Source organism: Lissotriton vulgaris, chromosome 7 (assembly GCF_964263255.1).
Source record: "Lissotriton vulgaris chromosome 7, aLisVul1.2, whole genome shotgun sequence".
In the NCBI taxonomy this organism is placed as follows: Eukaryota; Metazoa; Chordata; class Amphibia; order Caudata; family Salamandridae; genus Lissotriton; species Lissotriton vulgaris.
In genome coordinates, this window is record NC_141695.1 from 813,728,192 (window position 1) to 813,749,346 (window position 21,155).

A 21,155-nucleotide genomic window follows, 5' to 3' on the forward strand; every position below is an offset into this window, starting at 1 on the left:
AGGCAGAGTGCTTGGTTATGTGTGATATGGTGCTCTAGCATGAGCTGAGCCTGTCTGCAGCTTTCGGAACCATGTCCTTATAGCTATTCTATGATATCGCCATACCATATACTCTTAAGTGCTTTATAATCCTCGCGGTTAATGCTAACTTTGCTTTGGCTTTATCAAAACATGTTGTGTAAGGTGTCATACACTTTGGAATACTACCCCCTCGCCAATTCTGGTGACGGGGTAGCATTCCACCCTTCTAGAGGGAGAAGACATGTTAGTTCCTACTATCCCGGTTTAAATTAACCAGAGCCCCAGCTTCACAAAATGGACGCTGCTGCCCCGACACAAATCTGACCTCCTGCTGCAGGGAGTCCTTCCAGTCACGGAGGTTTGGACAATAGGTTTCCTGCCTGGAGAGGTGCGAGCACCACCCCAGACAGGAGTTTGTGTATTGGGCAGGGAGGGCCGAATAGAAACAGACACTGCCTGGAGCTAACTAGGTGCTCCATGCATACTCCAGTTCAAACCGGTTGCTGTGTAGTGTAGTTCCTATTTTCCCTATAGGCTCCGCGCATTGAAATAACATAAACGATAGTTTAGACGTAGGACTGAGGTCAACTAGGTCTCTATTGAATATGTTAGACTTAATTTAGGTTTGCCAGCTAGCTCAGAGGTCACTAGAAACTTTCTCGAATGAACAGGGAGGAGTGAACTTCCCTGATTAGACAAGAAGGGATTCAGCTTCTGACAACCGCATAAACATGACAACTTTGCTCCCCCAGAAAAAGGAGTATATCTCCAGAGTCGTGTGAAAATAATAGATAGCTATTTCACTCAGTCAATCGTGCATACTTAGTTTCACCAGAGTGCAAAGAAATAGAGAGACAGGCGTTTTCAATAAAAGGTGTTATTTATTGAGCAGTCTTCTTTCTCATGCAAGAGAAATGAATTGCCACAATTGCAATACTTGTTATAAAGTAAAGTGTGTACAGTAAAAGGAGTATTATGAAATAATACTGTAAAAGCATTGATATAGGTTCTAAGACATATGATACTTAAAAGGTATAAAATATATACAGTTACATACAATGATAAAGGTTTGACTAAACGTACTCAACTGGTGTTTCTAAATACGCCTACCCTGATGTACCTAACCTAAGCCTAGTACGTGGGAAGGAGTAAAGGAGTTTTTAAGTTAAGTTAGTTTTGCCAAGAATCTGACTCAAGAATTCTCTACGGATCCAATCAGCTCCGTACCTTGGTTTTTAGAATGAAGGAGGTCTTGTATCTCGCTCTCAGGACTCGATCTCCCAGTAACCCGCAAGGGTGACTGGAAACACTGGAGCTGGATTTTCTCGGCAGGAGAAAAAGACAGCGTCTTTCTCAGTGGTCAAATGGGAGGGACGGCTTCCTTCGGCACTCGCATCAGCTGGGCTACGGATAAGTAGATAGCCGCTCTGCTCCACACCACCGTGTGTTGCTTGAGGAAAATGCTGGTATATTTATACCTGGAAGGTGCCGTGTTTGACGTAAGGTTGGACATAAGACATCAATGAAAGATGTCACTAAGAACTGGCCGTTCTTTCAGTGCTCGCAGGAGTTCTAGGACAAATCAAAACAAAAGCATGGGGAATTCCCAGGTTGCCGGAGGTTTGGTTTGTTGAAAGAACTTGTTGTGCTTTCTAGGAGTCTAAGTAAGTAGCCTTGCCGTATTTAGTTTGCATTGGCTATTACTAAATATGGATTTGATTCTTATGCCTTTATAAGGGTATGATTTGTTATAACCACATAAGGGCATAAATCGGGATTATTTAATTAGGGTCCTAGATATGATCACAACAGCTGGGGCACTCCAGCCCCAGCTTTGGCGCGAAACTGGACAAAGGAAAGGGGGTGTAACCACCCCCCTTTCTGGTCCCACCCATAGGAGGGACCTAGTGAGCAAACTAGCCCCCTTTAGTTGTATAAAGGTAGGAGTTGACCCAGGAGACTTTAGATTAATCCTGGAATCGACTTGAAATGAAACTCTGGACCCTTCGACATTCACCTGAGCTGAAGACTGAAGAAATCTCCCTTGTGGCCAAGGAGTGACCACCCTGGGCAACCAGGCACCATCCAGCAACTCGACGGCTTGCTTTGTCCCCGTTCCCGCCGGAACCCGAGCACAGAGCCCGACAAGATCCAGACTCCCAGACCTACTTGACCCCGCTGCACGACTCCAGCACAGCTGAGCACCGTGGGAGGCGTCGAGACACGTGGGACCGGACATCTTGGAAAGACTGCAACTTGCTAACAGCGCAGCTCCTGAGGCATCCTCGAAGCTGTGCACTGGGGACTGAGACACCCTGACACCGAGCTCCACCTGCACCGAAGACCAGCCCTCCACACTCCACGAGATCTGTGTGGGGCCCTTCTGCTTGTGTTCCGCTCGACGCGTTGGCCGGTTGCTGGCCAGTTGGCTAGTAACCCTGTGGCGATGATCCTTTTGAAAATCCATTGCTGGTCTGGTTGTTCCAGACTGGCCCTTGCTTCCCTGAAAAGGTGAAGTAGCTCAGACCCTCCTGGTCTACACCAGAAGCCTTTTGTGTATCCTGCGTGGGTTGCCTTTGCTTAGGCTTGTTCCCTCTGATCCTGAAGTCGACCCCTCCATCTGCGCAAACCTTCGTGGGACAGCTCCTCTCCAGCACCTGGTCGTCCTCGATGCCTCCTGGTCTGCGTGGCTGCAAAGACAAGCTTTACAACAGCACCTGAAGTCTCCTCGATGACGTCTGGTTCCTTCCTGGTTCCACCCGGTCACTGGCTAGTGACCTGGACTCTGTCCCCTCTGCTTTCAGGTCTTTCTCAACTCCGATCCACCCTTGGATATCTTCCTCCTGGTCACCTGCAGCATCTTCTTCCAAGGCTCCATAGGAATCAACGAGAAAACCCGACACACTTTGACACCTATGCACCCGCAGCCCGTTGGTGAGGTAACGCGAGTACTTCTGTGCTCCTGTAGGGATTGACTATCCTAGTGTCTAGTTTTGTTAGTTGTATCTTCCTATTTAGACCGGAAGTGTCCTAAATCTTCAATTCCTTACCTTTTAGGTTTCCATTGACCTTCTATTGACTCTCGCGTGAGTGTACAGACACTGCACGCGCCCCCTGTGGGCTTCCTACTCCTAACCTAAGGTTCAGATAGTGTAGCCCCAGCGATTCCCTAGGCCCTAGGCCTTTCCTTTTCACAAGTCGTGGTTCTTATATATGGTTTTACGCGCCCCTAGGGCCTAACTGTAAATTGTGCTATTTAAAGTATTTCTAAGAGTAACTTGTTATGTGCTTTTGCCTCTGACCTCATAAAGAGTTCAGAGGAGTGTGTTAGTGAATAAATACATGTATATTTTATATTTATCCTGTGTGGTGCCCTTTCATTTGGTATTCAAAGGGTTAGCTATGGTAAAACAGCTGGCTTTACACGCCCTCAAGAGTCTTTTAGCCTTAGACTGTTTTGTCCATGCTACCTCTAGGATAGCTGGTCTGTAAGGTTGACTTTAAAACCATCACCATAAGGGTTGTTTGGACTGGTTCAAGGTGCTCACTAGAATAGTGAACATCATATACCAGGCCAACTTCTCACATGGGTCTGACCAGGAGATGAGATGGGAGTGTTAGGGTGGGAGGGGAAGGTGTTTCTGTTAGTTTCTTTGGTTAAATGTACCTGTGCACACCTTAGCATTGATTTTATTTACATTGCACGGCCCCTGATGACTTACCAGCAGTACCACAGAAGAATGATACTCTTTCTTCTTATGTTACACAGATCATTTGGCACAGACCCCAACTTTTTCTGTTGGATCCTTGTTTTCAGGATGTGATGATACATGTGTAGGAAGGTGGACATCTGACTATGGTTACCCCCAACTTTTTGCCTAGTGTTTAGCTGGTTTTCGACTTAGGTGACCTGGGACCCTGCTATTCAAGCCCCCAGGCCCTCTGCTCCCTCTGTTAAAATGGACTCCATGTACTCTAGGTACATACCAATTGGAACATGGATCACCTTGTGAGCCCCTGTACAGTGTACCCTAGGTACCCAGGGCATAGGTGCATCCAAGGCCTACCAGGGGCTGCAGCACGTATTGTGCCACCCCTGGCTTGGCCTTACTATTTGACACAACTGGCTGATCACTCAGCTGGGGTAAGGTGGTGTAATCACCCTTTTCTTTAGATATAGTATCACTATATCTAACACACACAGTAACCTATAAGTCACTCCTATGGCAGGCCTTATCAATCCTGGAGGCAGAGTGCTTGGTTATGTGTGAGATGGTGCTCTAGCATGAGATGAGCCTGTCTGCAGCTTTCGGAACCATGTCCTTTAGCTGTTTCCTGATAGCGTCATACCATATACTCTTAAGTGCATAATGAGCCTCGCGGTTAAATGCTAACTCTGTTTTGACTTTATCAAAACATGTCGAGTAAGGTGTCATACGCATTGGAATACTACCCCCTCGCCAATTCTGGTGTCGGGGGTAGCATCCCACCCTCCTAGAGGGACACAACATGTACAGAGCCTGAACCCTGGTTAAAGTTAAACAGAGCCTCAGCATCACAAAATGGATGCTGCCACCACAGACACAAGTCTGACCTCCTGCTGCTGGGAGTCCTTCCAGCAAACGAGGCTTGGACAACGGGGTTTCCTGCCTTGGGAGGTGCTAGCACCACCCCAGACAGGATTATGTGTATCTGGTTAGGTAGGGCTGAATAGAATCAGACATTCCCGGGGCACACAACGTGTCCCCGTGCATAGGCCAGTTCAAACCGGTGCTGTGGAACTCCAGCCCCAGCTCTGGCGCGAAACTGGACAAAGGAAAGGGCGTGTAACCACCCCTTCCTGGTCCCACCCATAGGAGGGATCTAGTAGGTAGTCCAGCCCCTAGAATTAGTTTAAAAGTAGGAGTTGAGTCCTAAAACGGCAGATTACCCTGAAATTTGACTACAAGAAGAAGAAACTCTGGACCTTCGACGTTCTGCTGCTCAGAAGACTGAAGAATCTCCCTTGTGGCCAAGGAGTGGCCACCCTGTGAACACAGGCACCATCCAGCAATCAACGACTGCTTTGCCGCCGCATCCTGCCGGAACCCGAGCTCGAGCCCAGAGCCTGACAAGAACCAAACTCCCAGACATCTAACAGCCTGTTCCACAGTCCCTGCTAAGCTGAGACAAGTGGAGGAGACCTGAGACGTGGGACGGACCTCTTGAAAAGTCCACGAGAAGCTGACTGCACAGCCCCTGAGGTACCCTCATCGCTGTGCTTGGGGTCTTGAGAAGCCCCACCACCGAGCTACAATTGCACCGAGGACCAGCACTCCAACTCTCACGAGATCTGTGTGGGGCCTTTCTGCTTATTTCCACTCAACGCTCCTATCCGGTTACTAGTCCGTTGGCTAGTGGCCATTTTGACAACCAAACGACAACTTTCCACTGCTGGTCTGGTGCTCCAGACTGACCCTTTCTGCTCCCAAAAGCAGCAACCCCTCTGACCTTGCTGGTTAGAGTGAGAAGCCTTCTCTGTTTCCTGCGTGGCTTGCATTAGCCAAGGCCTGTTTGCTCCAATCAAGAAGCCGACTCCGCCATCAACTAGAGCCTACGTGGGACAGCTCGTGAGTGACTCCTGGTCGTCGTCATCGTCGCCTAGTCCACGCTGCTGAAGAGACAAGCTCCACAAGATCACCTGTTGGCACCAGACAACGCCTGGTTCCTTCCTGGTTCCATGCCAGTCACTGGCTAGTGACTGTGAACATTGTCCCCTCTGCTCTCAGGTCTTCACCTCTTCAGCTCCACCCTTGGATCCACCGGAACTCTTCACATCAGGTCGCCTGCAGCATCAACACTCCAAGGCTCCCTCCGGACTCCTGCAGAATCCTGACACACTTTGACTCCACTGCACCCGCTTCCTGTGGGTGAGGTAACGCTGGCACTCCGGTGCCCCCGAGTAGATTAACATTCCTAGTGTCCAGATTCCAAAGGCTTAAGTCCTAGACTGACCGCAAGACTTCCTACGTTCACCTTTTTAACTTTTACGCATCCATTGACTTCAATGTAAACTGCTTCTAACTTTGCGCACTGCAAACCAGATCCAGTGGGCCTCCTAGTTCCTAACTTGCGTTGGTAAGGCATAGCCCCAGCGATTCCCAAGGCCCTAGGCCTTACTTCCTTTTGACTCGTGGTACTTATACCACTTCTTTAGTATATGATTTTAGGGGCCAACCGGGCCTATCCATATTTGTGCCACTTTTGTATACTTATCTATTGAATTGTTTTAAAGTGTTTGCTTCTGTGCTCATAAAGAGTTCAGGGGACTATTTGTAGTAATAAATACATATATATTTTGAATATTTATCCTGTCTGGTGTCGTGGAGTGGTGTGGCTCACTGGTTAGAGGCAGCAGACCCGGAAGCAGAGGTCGGCCCGGGACCAGGGTTCGATTCCCGACGTGGCAGGGTCTTGGGCCAAGGTCAGAGGAATCGATAATTCTCGCCTCGGTGCCTACTCTAACCATGGATCCCACTCAACAACTCTGGGCAATAGCTTGCTCAATCTCCACTTATGGACCCATCAGCGCCGGGGATGCTTGTCTTCACCTTGGAGATGCCCTAGTAAGGACCATCTCACAGGGAAAGCCAGGATGGGTTCCCCAGCGGTATACAGCGCCGGGACGCCCCGTTGCTGGGGTAGCCGTGCGCTTTACAAGTACACAACATTTACATTTACATTTCACTTGGTGTTCAAGGGGGTTACATATGGTAATACAGCTGGCTTCACATGCCAAAAGAGTTTAGCCTAAGACTGCTTTGTCCACGCTACCACTAGGATAGCTGGTCTATAAGGTTGACTTACAACCAATCACCATAAGGGTTGTTTGGACTGATACAAGGTGGTCACTAGAACTAGTGAACATCGTATATCAGGCCAACTTCTCACAACATGGTCTAAAGTGTGTTAAAAAAAGAAGCATTTTCCCACATTCCCATCATAAGGAACTATCACAAATTCTTGAGGTTTGCTGTGGGGAACAACCACTATCAATACTGTATACTTTCATTTGGCCTGAAGTCAGTACCCAGGACTTTCTCCAAATGCATGGCGGTTGTAGCGGTCACAAAGTGTTTGTCTACCCCTATCTATGCGATTAGGTAATCAAGGCATCCACATCTCAGGAGGCTCAGCTACACTTAAATTGGACCTCCGATCTTCTCCTTTGGTTAAGTCGTCATGTCAACCAGACAAATTCAACCTCAATTTCTGTGCAGTGCCTGTAATATCTGGAAGCATCCATCGGTACTTGCATAGCAAATGTATGTCCTTCGGAGGAGAGATGCTTATCAATCTTTCGAAATGCTCAGGCTCTCATGGCAATGTCTCACCAACCGTGAGGAAGGTCTCTTCGTTTCTGGGCTCGATGGCATCTTGTATATTGCTCACACCAAATGCACGTCTCCACATGAGATCCCTGCAGGAATGCCTAGAAGAGCAATGGGACAAGCGAACAGGAGATTGGGTGGACCAGATTCAATTGTCTCATGGGCGGACTAGATTTAATCGTCTCCGCATGCCCTTCGGTCCATCAGATTGTGGTGCTATCCCACCAATCTTCTACGAGAGAACCCTTTCCACAAGAAGATACCTGTTCAGACCATTGTCCCAGGTGCCTCTCTCCAGGGATGGGGAACCCACACAGGTCAACTTCAAATTCAGGGCAAATGGTCACATAGAGAATCCACTTACCACATCAGTCTGCTAGAGCTACAAGCAGTTCATATGGTGCTGAAATCCTTTCGGCCATCACTCCGCTCCAACTCCCTGTTTGTCCAGATGGACAATACAACAACAATGTACTACCTTAACAAGCAGGGAGGCGCGCGGTCCAGACCATTATCTCAGAAAACCCAGACAATCTGGAAGTGGCTTCTGGTCAGAAACCTGATCATAACAGCAACTCACCTCCCAGGTGTTCAGAATGCTCAGGACCACACTCTTAGCAGGCTCCTTCAGGAAAATCACGAGTGGGTCTTAAATGACGACATCGTCCACAGTATCAGAAGATGGGGTACTCCGAAGGTAGACTTGTTCGCCACCGTAGACAATAGCAGATGTCAAAGCTTCACGTCGGAACCCTGGGGAATGTGCCCTATGGATCAACTGGTCAGGCAGATTTCTCTACGGCTTTCTTCCAGTTCCCCTAATCCCGGAAGTCCTCATCAAGCTATTACAGTCACTGGCCAAGATGATACTCATAGCCCCGCAGTGGCCACGTCAGTGGTGGTTCACCGACCTCCTTCACCGGTCTATACATCCACATCTCAGGCTTCCATGCAGATCAGACCTACTAACGAAGTTCAGGGGCCAGATGGTGCACCCCACCTTCTCCTCTTTGAATTTGGTAGCATGGCTCCTGAGCTAATACAGTATGGATACTTAAACGTACCTCACAGCTGCATGTACATCCTCAAAGAAGCAAAGCGTACGTCCACACGTTCCGCTTATGCTCATAAATGGAAGAGATTCTGTATCTGATGCTCAGCACAGAATGAGGATCCTACCTCTTGCCAGGAATATGCCCTCCTTCCATATTTGCTCCATCTGGCACACTCCATCCTTCAATCTTCTTCTATTATGGTTCACTTAGTAGCCCTAACTGCCTACAGGAAATGCCCTTCACAAGCTTTCTTTTTTAGACTTCCTGTTATCAGAGATTTCCTGGAGGATTTGAAGAAAGTTTTTCCTCTCATTAGAAGTCCTTCGCCTCCTTGCGAGCCTAATGTGGTCCTCTCTCGTCTTATGCAGGAACCTTTTGAACTCATACATTAGGCGTCTCTTCTTCATCTATCTTGAAAGACGACTTTCCTTGTGGATATTACTTCGGCTTGCATGGTTAGTGAAATCCAGGCACTTTGCTGTCAAGAGCCTTACACAGTTTTTCATGCATCTAAAGTAGTCATTTGGACTCATCCAAAATTCCTCCGTAAGGTGGTTTTTGATTTTCATGTAAACCAGTTGATTTCTTTACCTACTTATTTCCAGCATCCATCTACTCCAGCAGAGAGATCTCTTCATTCCCTGGATGTTAGAAGGGTTTTAAAATTCTACCTGGATTAAACTAAAGATCTACGGAGATCTGACAAGTTGTTTGTAAACTATGGCTCCCTCATTACAGGTCTGGCAACTTCCAAGCAGTCCATCTCCAGATGGATTGTCTCCTGCATCTTACTCTGTTACCAAAAAGCGAATAAATGTCCGGGCAGCAAGCCTAAAGCTCATTCAAACAGAGGGAAGGCAGCTACTTCGGCATTGCTTCTATTATAGCCGATGCAGAGATATGCAAGGCTGCTACCTGAAAATCAGTTCATACATTCACTAAACACTACTGCCTGGACTCGGATGCCAAGGCAGATGCTCAAGTAGGGCAGGCTTCCCCTCTGAACCTATTTACTTAGATCTGCATATCTTTTTTGTCTCTGTCTCTTCCACCGCATTCTATAGGGATGAGCTGGGTAGTCTATTCAAGTTCTTATGACTATACATGGAAATCCCCTACGAGAGAAGGAACAGTTTTTACCTGTAACTCCAGTTCTTTCATAGGGGTATTTCCATGATAAGCCATAAGCAACCCTCCCTCCTCCCCAGTGGAATAGACAGTAGGACCCATTACATAGAACATGCATTCACGTCTCATCACCCTTAAAAAGAATTGAAGTAACTGCCACTAGCTGTGCATGATGGGATACTGGTGCTCTCTGGATTCTTAAAGGCACAGCTTCTATTTTTAAGCCATGTCAGCCTATGGGGCAATTCTGTCCTCTCCTTTCATCTCTATCATGAAAAAAGGAGTTTTGTGAAGGGGATTTTTCTGTGTAAAACACTTAAAAAATGATTCAAAATATAGCATACTGGCTCCCTTTTTTCACTTCAAGATGAAGATGCAGCCAGTGTATCCTATTATTCAGGCTGCATTATTGTCTCACTATCTCTTAAGTCTCCTAAAGAAAGGCAAATAAATCCCACTTAAGAAGATATATCTAAAGAAGTGCTCTGGGGTCCACGCACGTGGGCGAGATTATACAAGTGCTTATGACTTATCATGGAAATACCCCTACGAGAGAACTTGAGTTACAGGTAAGAAACTGTTCCTTCCCAGGAGTCAAACTGCGTGGCAATCGGTGGCGTTGGTCGTCTGCGTGACATCATCTGCGTCGTCTGTGCCCTAGTGACATCCGCATCAGCTATATATGCACTACCTCGGATGCTGACATCAGTTCTTTTCTTTTCTCGCCAGTCAAGCCCTGATCCATGAAGAGAGCTAGCCTTTGTCACGTTTGACAGGCTTTTTTGTACGTTTTGTCAACCCCTGTTTTTGTTGTGTAAACTTTTTTCCACCATGTATAGGAAGACTTCTGGATTCAAACCATGTGGTGCCTACCACTGCGCCACATCGGTGATGGATCCACACCTGGTTTACCTCTGGTGTCTGGAGCGTGACCACGACTCAGTCGTGCTCTGATTGCCGGGCCATGGTTCCAAAAGCTTTTGAGGGCGCTTTCCCTAAAGCTACTGGCAGCTCAGAACTCAACACTGTTACGAATGACTCCTAGGAGGTCTCGTTCACAGTCTTGGTTGAGAGGAAGGTCCGGGCACAGCTCCGGGAGTAACAAGCCCTTGTCCTACACCTTGAAGTCGTCGGGTAGGTCAGGTAAAGGGCATAGGCAACACAAGAAGTCAAAGCCTACATTGACTTCTCCTCACCTGTCGGCCGACACGACGAGAGAGCCTCAGTGTTCTAGGCCTTGTTCTTCTCAAACTGCGCCTAGGTCAGTTCCACGCTTCTCCACCTTTCCAAGAGCCGGAGCGATTCATGCCCAACTTAAAGAATGATATAACTGCAAGTGCCTCATATTTGGGGGCGTGACCCTACTGGTGCGCCTTTGGGCCTTGTAGGCTCAAAGGGGGCTCCATAGGGTTCCCTGCACCAGCACAATGCCCCCCCATGGATCCGGTCCGGCACAGGTGTGCCATTGCGAACTTCCCCAGAGCTGGGTCTGACTCCGATGCTCCCAGCACCACTTGTGCTCCCTGGGGGCACCAGCCCCAGTCTGATTCCCAACGACCCTGAGCTGGTGGCGACAGGACCTCGGGGTACTAGGTAGGCCCTGGGTGGAACTCTGCAATGTGAACAAAAATTCAGCTGCGCGCTTCGGAGTTCCACAAGTGGCGGAGTGCAATAGGTCGCGCCATTTTAGCACCAGTTGTTAGTCCCATGTTGGAAAATCGGTGTAAACAGCACCATGCGCAGCGCAAATCGGCACTGCTTCTCTCTGTTGCTTGAATAAATGTTCTACTCGAGCAACTATTAAGGAAGTGAGCAACCCGGAATACCCTTGAGGGCTTGGGTAAGTAAATATAGAAAGGTAAAGATGCCTTCAAGGGACTTTGTTCAATCTAAGTTTTGTTATTTAAAATTAATATGAGAAGAACCAATTTATCGTCCTTACAATGAGTGAATCAAAACTGATCAAATTGTGTTGTCAACATGAAACATATAAACAAAGACACAGGGTGTATACGAAAAAAATGTTTTTATCAAATAATTCATTAGGAAAAATCAACTTCATATACAGACAAATAAGCGAATAAGATTTTAGGACTGTGGGTACACATAAAAATAAATTGCTAAGTGACTCAACAGAACCTAAAAGACACCTATCCCAAAACACATTGAGTAAAACAAAGCAAGGGATGAAGTGCAAAGTCGACGTTTCGGTTTCTTAGCAGTTATTTGATGAAACCATCCTCAGTACTGTAATCAGTTCAGATCTGTATAGAAATATTGTAGTCTGTATGCGGATTATCGTCATCCGCAAGAGGATCTTGGAAGGATCACAGTATCCTAGGGACCTGACTATCGAATGTGGAGATCGCTCATCCAGGTTGGATGTAGCGTCTGAACTTCACTCACATAGGGTTAGCGTATTCATACACAGTAGAATTCATCCAGTGTATGTTAGGTGAATTATTATCAAATTTCTGAGACAAATCAGGGGTCGATGCACATAATTTGCGCTTAAGCGAGCCTGTGAGCAGTCAGAGATCCTGCAGTGTCTTAAGATGCAGCGAGGTGAAGTCAATAACGCGTGTCATCAAAGTAGAGCCTACTCGAGCAACAGCTTCCTCAATGGGAACAGAATGTTTCTCAATGCGAGCGGTAGTGGCCATCCGCGACTGACCGCGTCGATAAATGTCATCTGAAGGTGTTCTTGAGTAAGATTATTCTCACTCGCGCTCGGCAACAAACTCTGATCTGCGTAGAGCGTAGTCTTTCCGAACTTAGGGCCCCATTAGTGCTGGGACCGGCCGCCAGGGGTGCACCGCTAATTAGGATTCGACTGCCACCCTGCGGCAGGCGTGCTGTAAGCAGCACCCGCTGCAATGCCAAAGAGGCATGTTATGCAATGCCATGCACCTTGTGCATGGCAATGAAGGGGGATACCATAGGTAACCCCCAAGTGCAGACCCTCACCCTGGGAGGCCCGCAACGGGCCCCCATAGTCCTTTTCTGCATGCCTTTCCATGGCAGAGTCTCCGCCATGGAAAAGCATGCCCACAGCTTCCGTCATAATATGGATGGCAGTGCCTGCAAGGCACCGCCACCATATTGTGGGCTTTTTCCGCCTGGCGGGCAATTGTAATGATTGCCGACTGACGGAAAAGCGGCGGACGGTATCCCTGCCTTGGTAATGTGGCGGGGGTAAATGTAGGTGTGATGGAGAGCGGATCGTCATCGCCGGCCGGGCGGTGGAGATCCGCCCGCCATTATAATAGGCCCCCAAGTGTGTGGAATGGGAAAAACTCTGCAAACTCCACGAACAAAGCAGAATTTCACACCCAGGCCTAGTACTAGGTTATTTCCTGAGCCCTATTCCGAAGGGAGGGGGCACTCGACCCTCCAGAAGAGAAGCCATATCATGAAATGGACTTGTGTGAGGAGTTGTATGAGGTTAATGGGCTGGACATCTCTCCAGATTCTGGCATGCCTATCTTTCCCTACCGTGGCTGCGGAGGAGGGAGTGTTATTTGAGATGGTGGTGCGAAAGTGGGCTGGGGGCCTGGACCTTCATCTCCTTTTACTGTTGGCCAAGACTAATATCTTGACTGAGGTCTTACAGCCAAGTGTTTCCTCTTCTGAACCCTTCTTACCCTTCAGTGTGACCCTTACAGATATCCTACTGGGTACCTGGTCCAAACCCAGTACAGGTTCTCCTGTGAATAGTATAATTGCCTGCTCCCACCACCCTGCTCCTGGTGACCCAAGCTTCCTAACCACCCACCCTACCCTAGAGAGCTTGGAGGTCCAAGCCTCTACCTCCCATGGCATGTTCCCTTCTTCTCCTCCCGACAGGTAACCCAAGAGGCTGGATAGTTAGGATAAGAAAATGTTTTCTTCTACAAACCTTGCATTGTGGTTGATGAACACTGCCTGCTTATTGGTCCGTTATTCCCATTCCTGCAGCAAACATTTGTGAAAGTGCTGCCACAATTCCTGGAGGAAGTACAAAAGGGGGTGGTGATGGACGGAGCATCTGAATCAAACACTCACACCCAGTCAAAAGATCTGGGTTTAATCCATCACCGTTCTTTAGCCCACTCTGCCACCCCAGTTCAGTCATGGCTATATGCAAATCAGTCTGACCCTGTGCCTCATGGGAACAGTCCAGCCCGAACTGCCAAGCCATGTCTTCCCTGGACCGCAAACAAGCTTCCGAGGACCGGTTTCTGGCATTCCAGCCGTCTTCAGCCCGGCTTGCTTGAATACAGTGGCAAAGTGAGCAAGGGACTCATGTCTGAGCATACCCTGCCACACTTATGGCGGCCAAAAGCGGTACAAAATGGGGTGGTGGTGGACCCTCTCAGGCTCTCCCTTTCATCTGAGCTGTTCTGGACACAGTGCAGTTCTGAGCCTAAGCTCCTGAGCTGCGAATTCAGAATAGTCAGGCTATGATAGATCACGGAGGGAAGTACACAGGATTTGCAGTGGTGGCTGACAAACCACGATTGGGTCACAGCCAGACCCTCTCTCTGTCATGTTCTGGGGTGTTCCTACTTGCAGGCAGCAGTCTGACGTCCATGCAGAGTAGACGCTACTCCATTGTTGGGCAATACACGCTCCCAGCACTTCCGGGTCTCGAAGTCAGTGGTCTAGCTGTTCTTCGAGGCGGCCGGCATTGCAGAAGCGCTTCCGGGGGAAACCACTTAAGACCCGTGGTTTCCGCCCGCTCTGCGCTTTGGATTCAGGATCCCTCGGCGTTGGAGCTCCGGAGCCTTCGTGCCTGTCCTGGACCTGCCTGCTTTTACCCACGCTGTCGGGTAAGGCACTTGCAATCCCCACCACAGGAAGTGTGAATAACCGATTATTCCAGTCGCGCTCGCGCTAGAGGAACAAGCTGCATTGTTTCTTCCTGAATCATTACGCTTCGCCCCATGCTCTTCTCGGGGGCCACTGTGTTTTGTTTTTCCTCGCTATATGCGCTTTGATGATTTTGTTTAGAGGGGAAATTCCCTACGCGCAGGAGCGCTTACATTACGTTTGTTTTCCTTGCTGATTTTGTTTAGGGGGACAGTGCTAACGCGCAGGAGCGCTTACATTACGTTTGTTTTCCTTGCTGATTTTGTTTAGGGGGGACAGTGCCAACGTGCAGGAGCGCTTACATACACGCTATTTTTTCCTTGCTGATTTTGTTCATTGCTAACGCGCAGGAGCGCTTGTTTCACTTTATACCTCCTTGCTGATTTTGGTTTATGGGCACACCGCGAACGTGCAGGAGCGCAGTTTTTATTTACCTTTCCGCGCCATTGGCGCTTTGCTGGTATTTTATTTCATCACGCCGGTAACCTTATGCTGGTGGTCTCCTGGACTTCCACTACAGGTACTTGGCAATGAGGTATATGTAAACTAACAAGAGACTTTGACTGAATGCTAGTGTTCTGTAGTAATAGGAGGCTCTTGTTTCCTTAGACAGTGGTCGTGTGCATGGTGGTACTCAAACAGAGGAAGCCTCAGTCTCAAGCCGCCCAGCTCATCCCAGTGTATATAATTGGCTGCCTTCCCCGTGCCCATCAACGTCCATAACCTGTGTTAGTCAGTTTGGGAGGTCAGGTGGGTACCGTGGTGGTGGCTCATGTCGTCTCTGCAGTATTACCCTACAAATCACAGGTAAGACTTGTGGGGCCATTGACACTCCCTTTCCTAACAGGATCTCATGGTAGTGACAGATGCAATATTTCTGGATGGGGTTGCCATCTGGGAGAGGTGGAGATCAGAGGACTCTGATCTCTGGTGGAATCCAGACTCCACATCAACATGATGGGGCTCCGAGTGATTCGATTGACATTGAAAGCCTTTGTACCCTCCATCAAAAGAAGGCTGTTCAAGTGTTCACAGGCAACACCACCGCCATGTGGTACTGAAATAAAAAGGGCGGAGTGGGGTAGTGGACTCCTTGTCAAGAGGTCCTGCATCTCTGGACATGGCTGGAAAAGCAGGGCTTATCCCTGTTGGTTCAACACCTTGCAGATTCTCTGAACGTCAGGGCAGACAAACTCAGTTGTCGATGCCTATCAGACCATGATTGGCATCTCTATCTGGAGGTGGTGTAAGATCTCTAGCAGTAGGGAGAGCCTTGGTTAGATCTGTTTGCCTCCACAGAGAATGCACAATATCAGCAGTTTTGCAGTTGGAGTTTCCAAGGTGGATCTCGCTCTGAGACGCTTTTCATCTTGAGTGGATTTCAAGCCTCCTGTATGCCTTTCCGCCCATTCCACTCCTGGCCGGAATTCTCAAGAATATCAGGAATGACCAGGCCCAAGACATCCTTGTGGCTACAAACTGGGCATAGAGAGTCTGGTAAGCCAAGCTTCTTCAAATGAGCATCTATACTACGATCAGGCTGCCTTTTTGGGAGGATCTTCTGTCACTTCTGCAGTGGAGGGTCAGCCACTGAACCTGTCAACACTACGCCTACTTGCATTGAGATTGAGCGGTGGCAGAAGGCAGCTTTTGACCTACCTCCCGAAGTTTGTATTGTTATTCTGGCAGCCAAACGTCCCACCACTAAGATGACATAGTGGAAGAAATTTGTATAATATATTGAACAGAGAAGTCTATCGACCCTTTCTCTGCTTACCTTGCTGATGATTTACTATTTAGTTTGACCCTTGCCTACCAGGGCTTTGCTCTGGGTGCCCTGAACTTTTATTTCTCTTCTTTGTCTGCTTTCCTGAGGCTGCAGACTGTGAGAAAGTGCCTCTTTTGCATGGTTAGCCCCACACTTTTCCTGGTTTCGATGTGGTTTCAAATGTAGGGCACAGGGTCCCTGCCAACCAGGTCCCCTGTGCCGGTGCTTCTTTCCTAAAACAAACCCCCAGTTGGCGCTTCTGCCCCCTGTATGTCCCTCGTAAATGGTACCCGGGGTACCTAGGGCCTAGGACCCTCCTTACTGGAACCATGCCACTGCCTTTGCGGCCTGCATGCCCCTGTGAGGGAGAAAAGACATAGTCGATAAGGTACCCTGCCTGGGTGCCATGCCAGTTAGCACTGCCTGACAGCATAGTTAACTCACCCCTATCAGACCTCACAACCCTAAGGCAGGATGCACTATACTTCATGTGAGGCCATACCTGCATGTGCAGATATGCCCCTACAATATTGGGCACCATTTCCCAATATTTTCAGTGCCAGTGAAGGGTTAGAGCTTACTTGGGCAGGGAACTCGACCACTCAAGTTCCACAGCACCATTGTGGTTCATTGAACACCAGAGTATTTGGTACCAAACTACTCCTTTCAATATATCCACACTGATGCCAGTGTGGGATGTATTGTACCATGTACCCAGAGGGCACCTCAGAGGTACCCCCTTACTCCCTCTCAACCCTGGTGTGTTCTCTGACTGGTTGTAGGTAGCCAGCCACCATTGGGCACGTTTCTAGAACCCGTGGTAGAGAGGCCCTGCTCTCTGGGACCAGAAACAATATACATCCTGGACAAAGGTATCATGCCTCCTCCCCAGGTTGGGCCAGTGCTCGAAGAGGGAAGCTTCAAAGGTCTGCAGCCTTTGTAATACAAATCACACCCAGCCTCTGCTGCTAACAGCAGATGGCAGCCATTGGTTTACACCCCCATTTTGGGTGGGAAAACCGGTGGGAAAATGAAAAAAGATAGGAGGTGTGCCTACCTCTGCCAGTCCCAGTCCTAAATTTGGGGAAGTTAGGTGAAGCAAAACTTTCAGTCCCCGCCATCTTGAAGATGGGGGGACCCCTTCAATCAGGGCTAGGTCTATGACCCCTCCCAGAGGAGGGTGTCATAATTGTGGGAGTAGTCACCTCAGATAAGGTGCCCATTTGCCCTACTTGCTACTCCTCCAAAACGTCTCCTAAAATTAGTATTTAGGTGGCACCCCCAGACCTGGTACTCATATTCAACGGGCCAAAAGAAGAAGACAGAAGACGACTGCTGACAGACCAGGTACTGAGCTGCTGCAGGAAAAACTTGGCAAAAACCTTCGGCACCTGCCACCGGTTTGGCCCTAGGGCCTGCCGTCTTCTACAAATTCTGCAAGGCCTCCCAGAAACCCCAGAGACCATTCAACCTTCACCAAAGGGCCAAGAGCCTTCCTTCGAACTAGAGGCTCTAGTTCCTGGTGTCCGATGGTACCAGAACCGAATTGGAGAGGACCAAACCTCAATGCGATTCACTGCTACCAAAGAACTCCACGACCACAGTGGTAGAGGACTGGCACTTGTGTCGAGCAACTCTACCTGGTCAAAATAACACCTTGCAGCAGGTCAGCCGCCATGACCTTGAGGGATCCTCTCGGCCCCATGACCTAAGCTGTGCCCAGCCTGGTGCCCAAGAGCCCTTACTCTCCTGCGAGCGACCCTGTCAGCCCCCTCCTGTCCCTCATGCACTGCCTGCCCAATGCAACCTCCCCGTGACGGTCCAAGAATGGTGGAACTTTTCCATGCGATTGACAGCTGCCGGCGACCGCAGCGGTACCCGTGTTGGCGATCTGTTATCCCCAACCTACTTAATTGCTCTCTGCGGACCACAAGGGTAAATCTCATTGCCAGTATCGGCCACCTTGGCGTAGATACTGAATCCCACTCCTCTCGGGTCCCCCAGTTCCCTACTATGGAAATTGCCCCCAGTGTTGGCCTGAGGCATCCGAAGACTGGACTGGAACTGTAAGTGGTATACATGCCTGTTGCACTTCCCTATTGTTTTCCTACACAGGATAGTATTGAACTGCTCTGAAATTTGCTCTGTCTAATATCTGAAACCTGAAAAGTAGTTTTTAATGAGAATCGTACTTACCATAATACAAAGACCTTGGTAGAAAATAAAATATAAACAAAGTATACTTTTTTTTTAACTGGTCTGGATCTCCGTCTTGAGTCTTGTGTTCATTATTGATCAGTGTTGTGCAATGAATGTCTTACACCCCTCTGTGTTAAGACTAATGCTACTCATCCACACTACCACAATTAGAGCACTTTGGGTTTTTCATTGAGCCTTGTACACTTTTGGGGAACCCCTGGACTCTTTGCGCAGTATTACCACCCAGTAGCTGTTGTGATTGCACCGCTCCCGAAGCCAGTTGCGGCAGGAACGGAGCAGGAAAAGTTTAAAACGGCTTTGAGCCTATAAAAGAACACTCTGCATTCTAGTGTATGAGAGGCTCTTCTACATCTGGTTCCCATACCTGAGTTCTTCCGGGTTGTCGCGCTTGCGGAATCTCAGCGTTCTGTGTCCATTGGCGTTCTGCTGCTCCTCTTGGCTCCCAAACTCAGTCTCTGTGTCGCTTTTTTGGCTGCATGTCTAAACTCCTGGAAAATAAACAAATAGGAAACTATGGTAAAAGCACTTTTAGCGTTGACGAGAAGTTATTTGGTTATTTTGTGTATACCTATCTGAATGTTATCCTCACGCTGGTGGAGATCCTATTTCGTGATAGTGCCTGTGCATAACCTGTAAATCACAGGGATAGCATATCAGTGTCTCTTGCATTTAAGGAGGCATTATACAAAGCCTGCATATGTTTGCATGCCTTTTTGTTTTATATGTAAAGAATCAGCCAAGAAGTTAGTTTCTCTACAGTAGGCCTCTTGGGATTTATTTTTTTATTTTTGGGGTTATTATATTTTTCTTGTTAATTCCAAGATAGGTGGGTGCTTCACAATACTTCTCTTCCATTTCTCAGACTACCTATTATTCTGTGTGTAGAAGTGTGCCTATATTTTTATCTTCTATAGACATTCTCGCAGTAATTAATTACACAGTGAAAGATGGGAGTTAAACAGGTGGTTAAGGCTCTTACCTACAGTAATACTTGTACTGGCAACTAGATGATTGTTTAAGTGTTATTCATGTATTCATTATTCTTTATGATTTCTTGTATACACAGGGAACAGATCGTATTGCTTTGTTCATTAACTTCTGAGCTGGAGACTCTGTTGGACATTTCTTCTTTTTCCTCCCTTGTTTCTCCTCTTCCCCAATTTCACCAGTGCTGTTTTGAATAAGGTTGGGTAGGCAGGGTAAGTTGGGCCTTGTTCATCTTGCATATCGTTCCTGCATACATACATTTGAGAGTTGACAGTGGCGATATCAAATACAGAGCTTGCTTCCCACACAGAACCTTCCTTATTTAAGTCTCCCATTGTACATAGATTCCTCAAAAGGCCTTGTACATATGTTTCCACGTTCAGTATGCCTAGGTGGGACCTTAATTTGGTTCTCAACTTCCTTATGTGTGCACCTTTCAAGCCTCTGCATAATTTGTACCTCAGGTTGCTCACAATAAAAAGAAAGCAGTCTCCTAAAAGCTTAAGAGCTCATTTCACCACTGTTTTAGCATATGGAATCCCAGTTCTGGAAATCTGTCAAGCAGTACCGTGAGCATCCCTGCACGCTTTAACCAGCATTGGTGCCTGGACAGTCTGGTCTGCAGGGACGACCATTTTGCCCATTCAGTACTGCAGGACTATGTAGTCTGAAACATGTCCGCAGTCCCTCCTCTGGGGATGGTATTGCTTGGGTATCTATTCAAAGGTAAGGACTCTGCAGTTAGATGTCTCCATCAGATGGACAAATTACTTACCTTTGGTAACGCCTTAAATAGTAGAGACAGTATCTAATCACAAATTCCTTATTGACCCACACATCCTCCCTACACTGCAGTCTAGTTTCTTGGGTCAAAATTGTTCCCTTTGAGGGCCCTAGTTTTTAAAAACACCAATGTCAGTACTTTTCATGGCTCTGCGTTTCTGACGTGAAAAGTCGTGAAAAGTAACTGTTGTCAGTGCGCCAAGGTGGTGCCTATATAGGTGACACAGATGTCACTTCTGGTGCTGACAACGCTGCAGATGTCACACAGAGCCGACCGACACCATCTATCAGCATGCAGGGGGTTTGTGCGAAGGAAAATTTTCCGGATCCAGTCTGATGCCTATAAAATTCAAAGGTAAGGAATCTGCAGCTAGATATTGTCTCTACCAGGTAAGGTGTTAGCAAAGGTAAGTAACATGTCCTTCTGGTCAAGACCGAGAACCTTGACCACCTACGATGCATTAGGGCCAGTCAACGAAAACCCTCTGCACCTGAGCTTCTTGGTCGGGGCCCACGAACACTGACTGCTCCCACCTTCTTCGAGGTCTCTCACGAACTGAGCCTCCCATTGGGAGCTCCTGGACCCCTCTCCAAATCCCCCTTTGCTGCCTATTTCTAGGCCTGAGCATGACATTCCTCTCTGTATAGCATGCAGAGTTTAGAAAAACTCCGCTCTACATAGCAGAGCATAGTTTTTTCCTCGCTCGCATTCGCCAAAGTTAAGTTGTCGAGCAAGGAAATCTTACTCCAGACCACCTCCCGTCAAGATTTCTCAATGCAGGTGGTCATGGCTACTGCTCGCTTTGAGAAACCCTCTATTCTCATTGAGGAAGCTGCTGCTCGAGTAGAACATCTACTTGAGCAGCAGAAAGAAGTGGCGCCCTCTTTCATCGTGCATGGTGACATTTGTGCTGATTTTCCAGCGCAGGACAAACACCCGGTGCTAACAGCATGAATGGCATGACCTAATGC

The 21,155-nt window shown here is 48.1% G+C and overlaps 1 protein-coding gene and 1 long non-coding RNA gene across 2 annotated transcripts in view; one reads left to right on the forward strand and one right to left on the reverse strand.

Moving 5' to 3' along the window:
• The window catches only part of DNAH17 (dynein axonemal heavy chain 17), a 15,539,113-nt gene that overhangs the window by 5,635,479 nt on the left and 9,882,479 nt on the right, over window positions 1-21,155 (forward strand). The gene's annotated exons all lie outside the window — the stretch shown is intronic.
• LOC147702467 (uncharacterized) overlaps window positions 1-21,155 on the reverse strand; it is a 283,778-nt gene that overhangs the window by 259,576 nt on the left and 3,047 nt on the right. The window contains exon 2 of the long non-coding RNA XR_015297525.1: window positions 18,778-18,901. This is a non-coding gene — a long non-coding RNA (uncharacterized LOC147702467). The remainder of the gene's footprint in view (window positions 1-18,777; window positions 18,902-21,155) is intronic.